Source organism: Miscanthus floridulus, chromosome 16, assembly GCF_019320115.1.
Source record: "Miscanthus floridulus cultivar M001 chromosome 16, ASM1932011v1, whole genome shotgun sequence".
Classification (NCBI taxonomy): domain Eukaryota; kingdom Viridiplantae; phylum Streptophyta; class Magnoliopsida; order Poales; family Poaceae; genus Miscanthus; species Miscanthus floridulus.
This window is the reverse complement of record NC_089595.1, coordinates 84,389,171-84,400,567: the sequence shown is the minus strand read 5'-3', so window position 1 is coordinate 84,400,567 and position 11,397 is coordinate 84,389,171. Positions and strand designations below refer to the sequence as shown.

The following is an 11,397-nucleotide window of genomic DNA, read 5'->3' as shown; positions in this document are numbered from 1 at the left end:
TCCACTACGAAGAAATTTTTGATTCTGAACTTGAGCTCCTTACACCCTTATGACAAGCCGTGCTTGGGTTATGCTGCTCGGTTATGGTTCGTGCTGCTCGGAAACAGCACACGCTGCTCGCCAACTGCTCACAACTGCTCGGCAACTTATCACGGTGGTCGGACCATGAGTTCGACTGCTTGGCTTTGTTCGCACCTGCTCGGACAAGTTTAAGATGGTGTTGCACAACAGGTACAAGGTGCTTGGGGACTAGCTGTGGGGGGTATGACCCCGGATATCTATGGCAGACCACATGGGCTCCGCCCTTAGGGGCGGCCCAGCCCACAAGACGAAGTCTTGTGAGGCACGACTCTGGTCGGCGCCTTCCGCAAGACATCTGAAAGATATCCCAAAGATACTACGAGATCTGTTTGGATATGTATGATCCCAAGATTCCTATAATCAGTTATTACTTTCCGGTTATCTCTCAGATCTAACCGACTTGTAGCCCTGCTCCCCGGACCATATAAGGCGGACATGGACCCCCTTCAAACACACGCAATATCAGACGATAGCTAATACAAACCAACAGACCATAGGAGTAGGGTATTACGTCATACTGACGGCATGAACCTGTCTAACTCGTGTGTCTCTGTTGTCTTCTTGTTCTTGATCTCATGCTCCTCTGCCGATCAATCTACCTTCGTGGGATACTCCTCGGAGGACTGCCGACGATATTCTGTCGACAAAAGTCGTTTAAAAAAAATAAATTTTTGGAAATTCAAACGTAGTTTTCCTTGACTAGATGATTTCAAATCAAAAAGTTGTCCACTACAAAGTTTTATAACTTTTCGAGATATATAACTTTCATTTTGGTTGTTTCTCCATCCGAGGTGGTTTACAAAATATGAATTTTAGTGCTTAATTTTTAATACTCGGTGTCTATTTGTAGGGACTGTTCAATATTGAGTCGTCCCTACAAATATGATTTGTAGGGGCGGCTGATAATACCGAACGCCCCTACAAATCTATTTATAAGGGTAGCTCATTTGCTAATTATTTATAGGTGTGGCTATACAGAAATAGAGACGTTGCCACACGTCATTTTTGTAGTAGTGATTCTCTCTCCCAAACATGCCTCTCTCTCTCCCATTTCCGATCCAGCTCGCCGCGCCGAGGCTCCAGCTCGACGCGCCGCCACTCAACCGCGCCTACACCGGCGCGCTGCCGTGTCCTAGAAGCGACCAAGACAAGCGCTGCGCTGCATCGGCGACAGGAGAGGCAAGTACGACGGAGCAAACATGCAGCTAGGCTCTTGCTTTTGGCTATAACAGACCAGGTTTTCTCTGGGTCACAATCCCCTAGCTCTTAATTTTTAATTTTCTTGGAGCGTTGGTATTTTTGAACTTTTTATGTGAAATGCTAGATCTGGTTCGTGAGAAAGCAAAATGCGTGCTTTTCTTTACAGTGACCAAGACATCAATCTGGTTTTGAGTAGGTTTAGTACTCAAATATTGTTCCATATCTTGTCCCTCCAATAATATATGGTTTTCCCACAGTTTTAGGTTCTATGGAACCCTCTGGTGTTCCATATCTGTATATTAGCCTTTTTTTTTTCTTTCCTTTTTATCTTTCTGATATATTTTTTGTTTACAGATATCCCCGATATGCTTAAGCATTTAATCTACTTTCGTTTATTTTCATAGACCTCGGATCTACTAGTTATACATTTAATTAAAGAACAGGTCAACTAGTACTTCGTCTTTAAAGCACATTATATTTATAGGAGTCATTTAATCGTGTTTTTTTTCCAAATAACTTTTATAAAAATGTTAATGGACGGCTTTATTTTGTGATATACAACTGGTCCACTTTCAATATTCCCGATATGCATACTTAGTTAGCATTTGGCTGGTACACTTCATCTTTTTTGCTTTTATTTACATATTGCTTTTAGCTTCTTGTTGTGCAGCACCTTGTAATCGTTCTTTTTACTAGTAGGTGTTTCATCATGTTTCACCTTGTTACTCATTAGTTGCTTCTTGAAGGTTTTTATTTGCATGAATATTAAAATTTTAGTAATTGAGAAATAAAAATTCAATATTTTTATCTTCCATGTAACTCTCTAGCACAAATCTTAGTTTCCTTGTTTATTCGCGCTTCAATGTTTTTTCTTCACCCTGCTCATATATTTTGCTAATTTTCATTTGGTTCTCCGCTTCACTTCTTTGTTCTCCATCTACTACACTTGGATCTGCTCTCAGTATTGTTGTATCTTCTCCATTTAGAGTAGTTCTAAGCACCGGTAAGGTACTACCACCCTTTAGAAACATGTTGGGGTCCAATTGAATTAATTTGAAAAACGTTAACTGATGTTTTAACAATGGCTTGTGTGACTTTTCCACTTATGCAGTACCGATTATGTACTTTCAGTAGTACTTGAACTATGCTGTGGTCCAATTAAATTAATTTGAAAATCTTAGCTGAAACTTCGCCTATGTTGTCTTAACGTAGCAGGTCCCAAGCCCTGGTAAAGGAGGAAGGTTGTGATAGGCGTGGCGAGCCAACGTTAAATCTAGCTATTCTAATGGAGATGAAACCCGAAAGAAAACCGTTGGGGCGTAACCCTCTTAGCGACGCGTCATATCGGAACCCAGGTATGGTGTTAAATGAGCAAGGGTTGGGTCGTCACCTCCGTGACGCACCGTGTCGCGATCTGGGCATGGTGTCAAGTGTGCAAGGATCGGGTCATCGCATCCTTAGTGACGCGCTACATCGGCGCCCGGGTGTAGTGAAAAATGAGCAAGGGTCTTTACATCTGAGTCGATGGGTGCGAAGGGTAAGAAAGCTAGTCGAACCAACTAGGATCTATTTAGGTAGTTGGAATGTAGGGTCGCTTACAGGTAAGTTAAGAGAATTAGTTGATACCGCGACTAGGAGACGTGTAAATATATTATGCGTTCAAGAGACTAAATGGAAGGGACAGAATGCGAAGGAGGTGGACAATACAGGTTTCAAGCTTTGGTACACAGGGACAGTTGCGAATAGAAATAGAGTAGGAGTTTTTATTGATAAGAGCCTCAAGAATAGTGTGGTGGGAGTGAGAAGGCAAGGAGATAGGATTATCTTAGTCAAGCTTGTCATTGGTGATATGGTCTTGAACGTAATTAGTGAGTATGCCCCCTAAGTAGGCCTCGACGAGAGTGCTAAGAGACATTTCTGGAAAGACTTAGATGTCCTGATTAGAGCTGTACCTAGTAGTGAGAAGCTTTTTATAGGAGGAGATCTTAATGGACATGTAGGAACTACAAGCGCAGGTTTTGAAGCAGTTCATGGAGGTTTTGGGTATGGTAGTAGGAATCAGGAGGGAGAGGAAGTTCTGGACTTCACGGTAGCTTTTGACCTGATGATAGCCAACACTTTCTTTAGAAAGAGAGAATCTCATCTAGTAACATTCAGTAGCGGACAACACTCTAGCCAGATTGACTTTGTCCTCACAAGAAGAAAGGACAAACAAGCATACTTGGGTTGCAAGGTGATACCAGGGGAGTGTGTTGTTTCTCAATATAAGCTTTTGGTGGTAGACTTTCGTTTTCAGGTGCGTGCCCATAGGGATAAACAAGCTAAGATTGAAAGAACAAAGTGGTGGAAACTGAAAGGGAAGACGTCAGAGGTATTCAGGGAAAGAGTTATCAAAGAGGGCTCTTAGAAGGAAGAAGAGGACATAAACAATATGTGGGAGAAGATGGCAACCAACATTTGGAAGGTAGCCTCAGAGGTGTGTGGAGTAACCAAAGAAAGTGAAGGCGAGGCTAAAGATACTTGGTGGTAGAACGAGGAAGTCCAAAGGGCTATTAAGGAGAAGAAAGAGTGCTATAGACGCTTGTACCATAACATGAGTGTGGACAACATAGAGAAGTACAAGGTGGCAAAGAAGACTGCAAAGCGAGCTGTAAGTGTGGCAAAGGGTAGAGTGTACGAGGATCTTTACCAACATTTGGGTACGAAGGAAGAAGAGAAGGACATTTATAGGATGGCTAGGGTTCATGAGAGAAAGACAAGGGATTTCAACCAAGTTAAGTGCATTAAGGATAAAAGAGAGCATCTCTTGGTGAAGGAGGATGAGATCCGACATCGATGGCAAGAGTATTTTGACAAATTGTTCAATGGTGAGAATACAGACACAACCTTTCAGTTGGATGACTCTTTTGATGACACCAATAGGCGCTTTGTGCGGAGAATCCAAGAATCTGAGGTCAGAGAGGTGTTGAAAATGATGAAAGGAGGTAAGGCGATGGGACCGGATGGTTTCCCAATCGAGGTGTGGAGATGCCTCGGGGACATAGCTATAGTATGGCTAACCAAGCTGTTCAACCATATTTTTCGATCGAATAAGATGCCTGATGAGTAGAGGAGAAGTATATTGGTACCGATCTACAAGAATAAAGGGGATATTCAAAGTTGTACTAATTACCGAGGAATTAAGTTGATGAGCCATACTATGAAGCTATGGGAGAGAGTTATCGAGCATCGTTTGAGAGCAATAACACGGGTCTCTATAAACTAATTTGGTTTCATGCCCGGAAGGTCAATCATGGAAGCCATTTTCTTAATAAGACAAGTTATGGAGCGGTATAGGGAGAAGAAGAAGGACCTACATATGGTTTTTATTGACTTGGAGAAGGCTTATGATAAAATATCAAGGGATGTTATGTGGTGGGCTTTGGACAAACATAAAGTCCCAACGAAGTACGTCGGGCTCATTAAGGACATGTACAAAAATGTTGTGACTAGAGTTCGAACAAGTGATGGAGACACGGATGACTTCACGATTAGGATAGGACTACATCAAGGGTTAGCTTTGAGCCCATATTTGTTTGCCTTAGTGATGGATGAGGTCACAAGGGACATACAAGGGGACATCCCTTGGTGTATGTATTTCGCGGACGATGTAGTGCTAGTTGATGAAAGCCGGACAGGAGTGAATCAGAAACTGGAGTTATGGCGGGAGACTTTAGAGTCCAAAGGTTTTAGACTCAGTAGAACTAAAACTGAGTATATGAGATGTGACTTCGGCAATACTACTCGGAAGGAGGAAGATATTAGTTTGGAAGGTCAAGTAGTGCCTAGGAAGGATACCTTTCGATATTTAGGATCAATGCTACAGAGAGACAGGGATATTGATGAAGATGTTAGCCATAGAATCAAAGCAGGGTGGATGAAGTAGCGGCAAGCATCTGGTGTCCTATGTGACAAAAGGGTACCACAGAAGCTAAAATGCAAGTTTTATAGGACGGCGATTAGACCTGCTATGTTGTATGGTGCAGAATATTGTCCTACGAAAAGGCGACATGTTCAACAGATAAGTGTCGTGGAAATATGTATGTTGCGTTGGATTTGCGGTCATATAAGAAGGGATCGAGTTCGGAACGATGATATATCAATTGAAGAAAAGTTTGTCCAACACCGGTTGAGATGGTTTGGACATGTCCAACGGAGACCTCCAGAGGCACTGGTGCATAGTGGAATCCTAAGCCAGGATAGTAATGTGAAGAGAGGCAGAGGAAGACCGAAGTTGACTTGGGTAGAGGCAATAAAAGGAGACTTGAAAGGATGAAATATACCCAAAGACTTAGCCTTAGATAGGAGTGCTTGGAAGATAGCTATCCACGTGCCTGAACCTTGATTGTTTCTGTTGGGTTTCAACTCTAGCCTACCCTAATTTATTTGGGACTTAAAGACTTTGTTGTTGTTGTTGTTGGTGTTGAAAATCTTAGCCGACGTTTTAACTTTGTCTTGTATGACTTTTCCACTTTTGCAGTACCGATTATGTTTCTTTAGGTAGCAGTCATGCTTTATACTTCTATTATTTTGTTTGTAGTAGTGTCTTTAGTACTTCACTTTTAATATCACTGTACTTTATTAGGGTTTTTCTGTTGATGACACTGAAATTAATTCATATACGTTTCATAAGCCTTTCTAAGTGCAATGTACCTGTTAGTTTAAATTATACCTTGCAGCAGGTCCTAGGTACACTTCTATTTATCTAATTTGTTTATGCTGAAAGTTACCTTAATTTCAAAATGTTTCTTTCCTTAGAAATTAATTTTAGCAAGCCAAAAAAATATAGTTTTACTGGAGTTATATATAGTCCACAAACTCTGCTAGCTTGTGCTCCCTTGTCATATATGCTCTTTACTGTTTGGCAAGCACGTCTTGGGTATGCATAGCGAAAACTGAAACTATACTTGTTTTCATTAATTTCATTATTTCACAAATGAAATAAAATGGGGGATACCTTTTCTCTAAACTATATTTTCTCCACATGATATCCTGCTGAACATTTTCAGATGTACCTGCCCTTTTTCTCCCTCACTAATGTTCTTTTAATATATGCAGATAAATGAACTCTACCAATTGGCCTCTGTCTTGCTGCTAGCTTGGGTAACTGAACTTTTCTAAGCCATTCACAATTTATTTGCAGCACTCTTCCTTGCAAGCATTGGAATGCTCATACATGTTAAGTTGTTGTGGAATCATGTTTATATATTACTTGCAACTGTTATACTTTTGGGTTGGGCAATTTCTTTGCTTTACATGAGTAAAATAGCTTTTTGTCCTTTGCCATTTAGATGTGCAGACCATCTATCACTCAGATTCTTGCCTTTTAATATATAATATATAGTTCACCCTACAGGTATAAATGATGGGTGCTATAGATATAGGGCTGCAAACCCCTCAGGTCAACCGACCATCTACAACGGATAGTGCTGAGGAATTTCCGATTTGGGGATTTCCACGATTTCTACTTCTCTGGCTACAAATAGCGCTGTGCTAGACAGAAATTTTTTAATATTTAGATGTGCCACTGTTAACGAGGCATACCAATGCATGGTCTGCTGCTTTTGTTTTTTCCTTGGTGAGTCTAATAGTGTATTAAATTTAATCAATGTAACAATAAAAATGAAAAGCAGATTTACTTTAGTTAAATTCATGTATTTCTTAATTGTGCTAACCGATGCGGTTTTTTTTGTTTTCATGTCTGATCCACTGCCTTTATTTCTTATAAGATATCAGTTTATGTTGTACCTCTCATAGGAATGCACAATGTTTTTGAACTTGTAGTTTATCCATGTCTTATCCTAATTAAAATATTGTTTAATCATACTTATTAACATTATGGTATACTTTTCCTTGTAGTACTCTTGCACGTTTTGCTGATCATTTAAGTTTCTCTACATAGATTGGAGCATGTACACCCGTAATTGTCCCTTGTATTAGTTTTCTTAGTACTTGCCCGTTTATAGTACCACATGTTAGGGATTCTTTTGTTCTTAGTAGTACATTTTTACATCCCACCTCATTATCTCATAGATTTTTGCTTGAATTTTAATATTTTATCTGTTTTGTTGCTTCAATCCATGAACATTTAAGTTCTCTTGTTATATTAGAGCCTATACACCCTAAATTGTACTCCCTCCATCCCAAATTGTAAGTCATTCCAAAAATCTTGGAGAGTCAAACTTTTTCAAGTTTGACTAAAATTATAAAGAGAAACACAAAGATTGATGACATCAAATAGGTATAATATGAAAATATAACTAATGAAGAATCTAATGATACTTACTTGGTATGATAAATATTATTATTTTGTTATATAAATTTGGTCAAACTTAAAAAACTTTGACTCTCCAAGATTCTTGGAATGACTTACAATTTGGGATGGATGGAGTATCTTGTAGCTGTTACATTTTGTGCTTTTATATTGTTGTACTTTAGCTCTTTCTTTTTTTTATTGTCATATTGATATATTGGAGCCTCTACACCATCAAATGCGGTACAATTTTTTATGTGATTTGCCCTCCTATTATTTTTGAACCAAAGTAAGCCTAGTATTGATTACTTGATGTACTATGAATATCTTGCAGGACTTGGTTCACTAGCTCTTAGTAGTATTTGAACGACATGTGTGTATTTTGTCTTGCTATTTGCAGACATATCAAGGTGGAATTGACTGCTACATTTTGAATTTGTTTATTTGTTCTTGCTATTTGCAAACTGAATTGACTGCTACCTTCAACTTGTCTGTATTTGGTCTAGCTATTTGCAAACATGCATGTTCGAGGAAGTATTTGATCCAATTTAATTTAATTTCAGAGCATAAACCATGAACATTTTATTCTGGTGTAGTTTTGTTAAATTCAGCTCAGAGTCTAAAGAAAGCTCTTATGAAGATAGTTATGCAAGCCCAGTCTATCTAACACTAGGTACCAGATAATTCTGGGTTAGTACTAGTATCAGTATTTCATTCGTCATTCTGGTTTATGCTCCCAAAAAGTCTTGTGGCGGATAATGAAGATAGTTTTCCTGCTACAGCCAGCTCTTATAGAAAGTTGTTGGTCTAATTTTCTTATCTAAAAAACAATCATTATTGTTATATTGATCAGAATAAATTGTTATATTTATCTGAGTCAATGGGAACAAGGGGTACGGTGTTATGCAAGTCCAGTCTGTATCATTAAAAATTAAGTACTGTCATGCACTAATTTTTATATTGTAACATTAGCTTTTTACTCATTAGATAGAGCGCCTTACAGTTCTGTTAGTCATTTTTTAATTCGGGTGTTTCTTTTATTATGCTAGGTTTTGGTTCTATGGAGCCTTCTGGTTTTGATGGCATCGAGGAGCAGGAAGGATGCACTGGAACATCTCTAAGACCAGGAATAAATTAAGTACTATTCATTATTTGTACTAGTAAAATATGTTGTGACTATTATTTATCTCCTAAAAGAGATCTTTGTATGGCTGGCATCTGAAGTGCATTATTTTGTTCATCTGGTCTTGTAATAAGTGAAAAACAATAAAGTGGTTGGTATGCAGCTCTGTTGATCCAGTTTGTACATTTCCTTCGCTGCTTAGAGCTTTTGGTCTTCCATTCATAAAGTCACTTATTCTATTCCATCTAGAATGAGCACCTTGAGTTACTATATATAGATAGATGACTGTGGCCGCAATGATTTTGTAGTCTGAGCAGGCTGGAAGATGTTTATCTTTGTCAAACCAAGCTTCTTGTATCATGTGCACTAGTTTTCTTACGAAAACAGGCACCAGTCCAATCCAATCGTTTTTGCCTACTACTCCCTTCATCTCAAAATCTTGTTTCGCTGAGGAGTCAAAGAATCTTAATAAGTATAATCATGGAATATATTTTCATAATAAACCAATTAGAGATTCAAATATATGTAATATCTTCTATAAATTTAGTCAAACTTAAGATTCTTTGACGACAGATGGAGTATGTCGGATTCATTGTCAAAGAGACATTGCGAATTGGTGTGCTCAGCCAGAGATTCTCTTAAAAACGTTTTAGTTCATGAATTAGAATAACTCCATGAAACCATTTGGCTGTTAGACTACATTCTAATTAAAAATATATTTTATATAAAAATATATAAATAATTTTTTTCTTAAATTTGTACCCATCTAACATATGAAAGTATGATGGATCCTTAATAAATCATGTACTAATGACCTAATTCATCATAAGTTATATTAATAGTTTTAAAAAACAAATCAGGTAAGTTATTACTTTAGAAAAAATAGAATGGAAGTCCCAACAGTGCTGATAGCAACAGCAACAGGTGCGGCGGTACGCCCCTCCTAAAATACTTTATACATAGTATTTTGATTCAATGTACTTTCATTGTTTCTAAAACAAGTATACATGTTATCCGTCCCAAATTAAGTGTCGTTCTCGCTTCTCGAGGAGCTAGACGTTTTTAACTTGGACCAAATATATTTAAGAAAATATTAATAATTATAGTACATAATTAGTATAATTAGATACTTTATTGGTTTTATTTTCATAATAGACTTAATTAGAGATACAAATGTTGTAATACTTTTTATAAACCCAGTCGAACTTAAAAAAGTTTGACAGACAAGAAAACCATAGCGCCACTTATTTTGGGACGAGAGAGTATTTTAGAACATCACATCAGTACCATCCATGAGCTCACTGTACACCATCTGCTCCAAAATAAGTACATATCACGCACTTCAAGAAGTCAAACAAATCTTAGATTTAACCGATTTATAGAAAATAATATTAAAATTTGTACCTCTAAATAGTATTAGTATAAAAATATACGATATGATTAATCTAATGATAATTATTTGATATTATAAATGTTAGTATTTTGTGTAGATTTGGTCAAGCTTAAGTTTATTGACTCCTATAAGTATGAGATATGCATTTATTTTAGTAATATGAGTGTATTACCTCCGTACCAAAATAAGTGTCATTCTCACTTTTCGAGAAGTCAAACATTTTTAAATATGGCCAACTATACATAAGAAATAATAATAATCATAGTACATAATTAGTATCATTAGATAGATCATCGAATCTATTTTCATAATAAACTTAATTGGAGATATAAATGTAATATTTTTTATAAACACAACCAAACTTATAAAAAGTTTGACTGGCATGAAAATAATAGCGACAGTTATTTTAGGACAGAGGTACTAGTACTAAAATAAATAGGATTAGTATAAAAATATATGATAAGATTAATCTAATTATAATTATTTGGAATTATAAATCTTAGTATTTTTTGTAGATTTGGTCAAACATAAGTTTGTTTGACTCCTAGATGTATGAGATATGTATTTATTTTGGTACAGTGGGTGTACTTATTTTAGAACATCACATCAGTACCATCCATAAGCTTATTTACTCCCTCTTTTCTAACATAAGTACAAATCACGCACTTTGAGAAGTCAAACAAATTTTAAGTTTAACTAGATTTATAGAAAATAATATTAACATTTGTACCTTCTAAATAGGATTAGTATAAAAAATATATGATATAATTAATCTAATGATAATTATTTGATATTATAAATCTTAGTAGTATTTTTTTGTAGATTTAGTCAAACTTAAGTTTGTTTGACTCCTAGAAGTATGAGATATGCATTTATTTTGGTATTGTGGGTGTATTGTAACATCTCTGATGTTACGAGCTCGCTAAGCACTAAGATTATGGCCTGAGAAATAGATCTATAAGTATAGCGAGTTAGTTTAATCAAATACGATAATGAAAATCCTAACAAGAAAATAAGAAAAGTAGTTTTAATTGTTTGGCACGAAAAGCGATTTCTATAAACTAGAATTAAACATAACTTGTATTTAGTACTTAAATAAAAATTGAAGTACAAGTTTTGTAGATGGAAATACAACTTTAACGTTTGGGAAGTAAAGGTTGTTAATTAGTGTTCTTGGAAGCTCAAAAATTTAATTGGAAATTAAAATTAGCCCTTTTCGTTGAATCGACAAAAAATTGAAGTTGTGTTGAAAGTATACTTTTTGGCGCTTTATAAAATGCAAAATAGTAAAATAACGCCATGATGGTT

General features: G+C 36.7%; 1 long non-coding RNA gene across 1 annotated transcript; it reads left to right on the top strand.

Moving 5' to 3' along the window:
- Positions 1 to 1,100: 1,100 nt before the first annotated feature.
- Positions 1,101 to 8,866, top strand: LOC136514182 (uncharacterized). The gene is made up of 3 exons (XR_010773558.1): positions 1,101 to 1,318; positions 6,379 to 6,423; positions 8,623 to 8,866. It is a non-coding gene; the product is annotated as an uncharacterized lncRNA (long non-coding RNA).
- Positions 8,867 to 11,397: the final 2,531 nt, after the last annotated feature.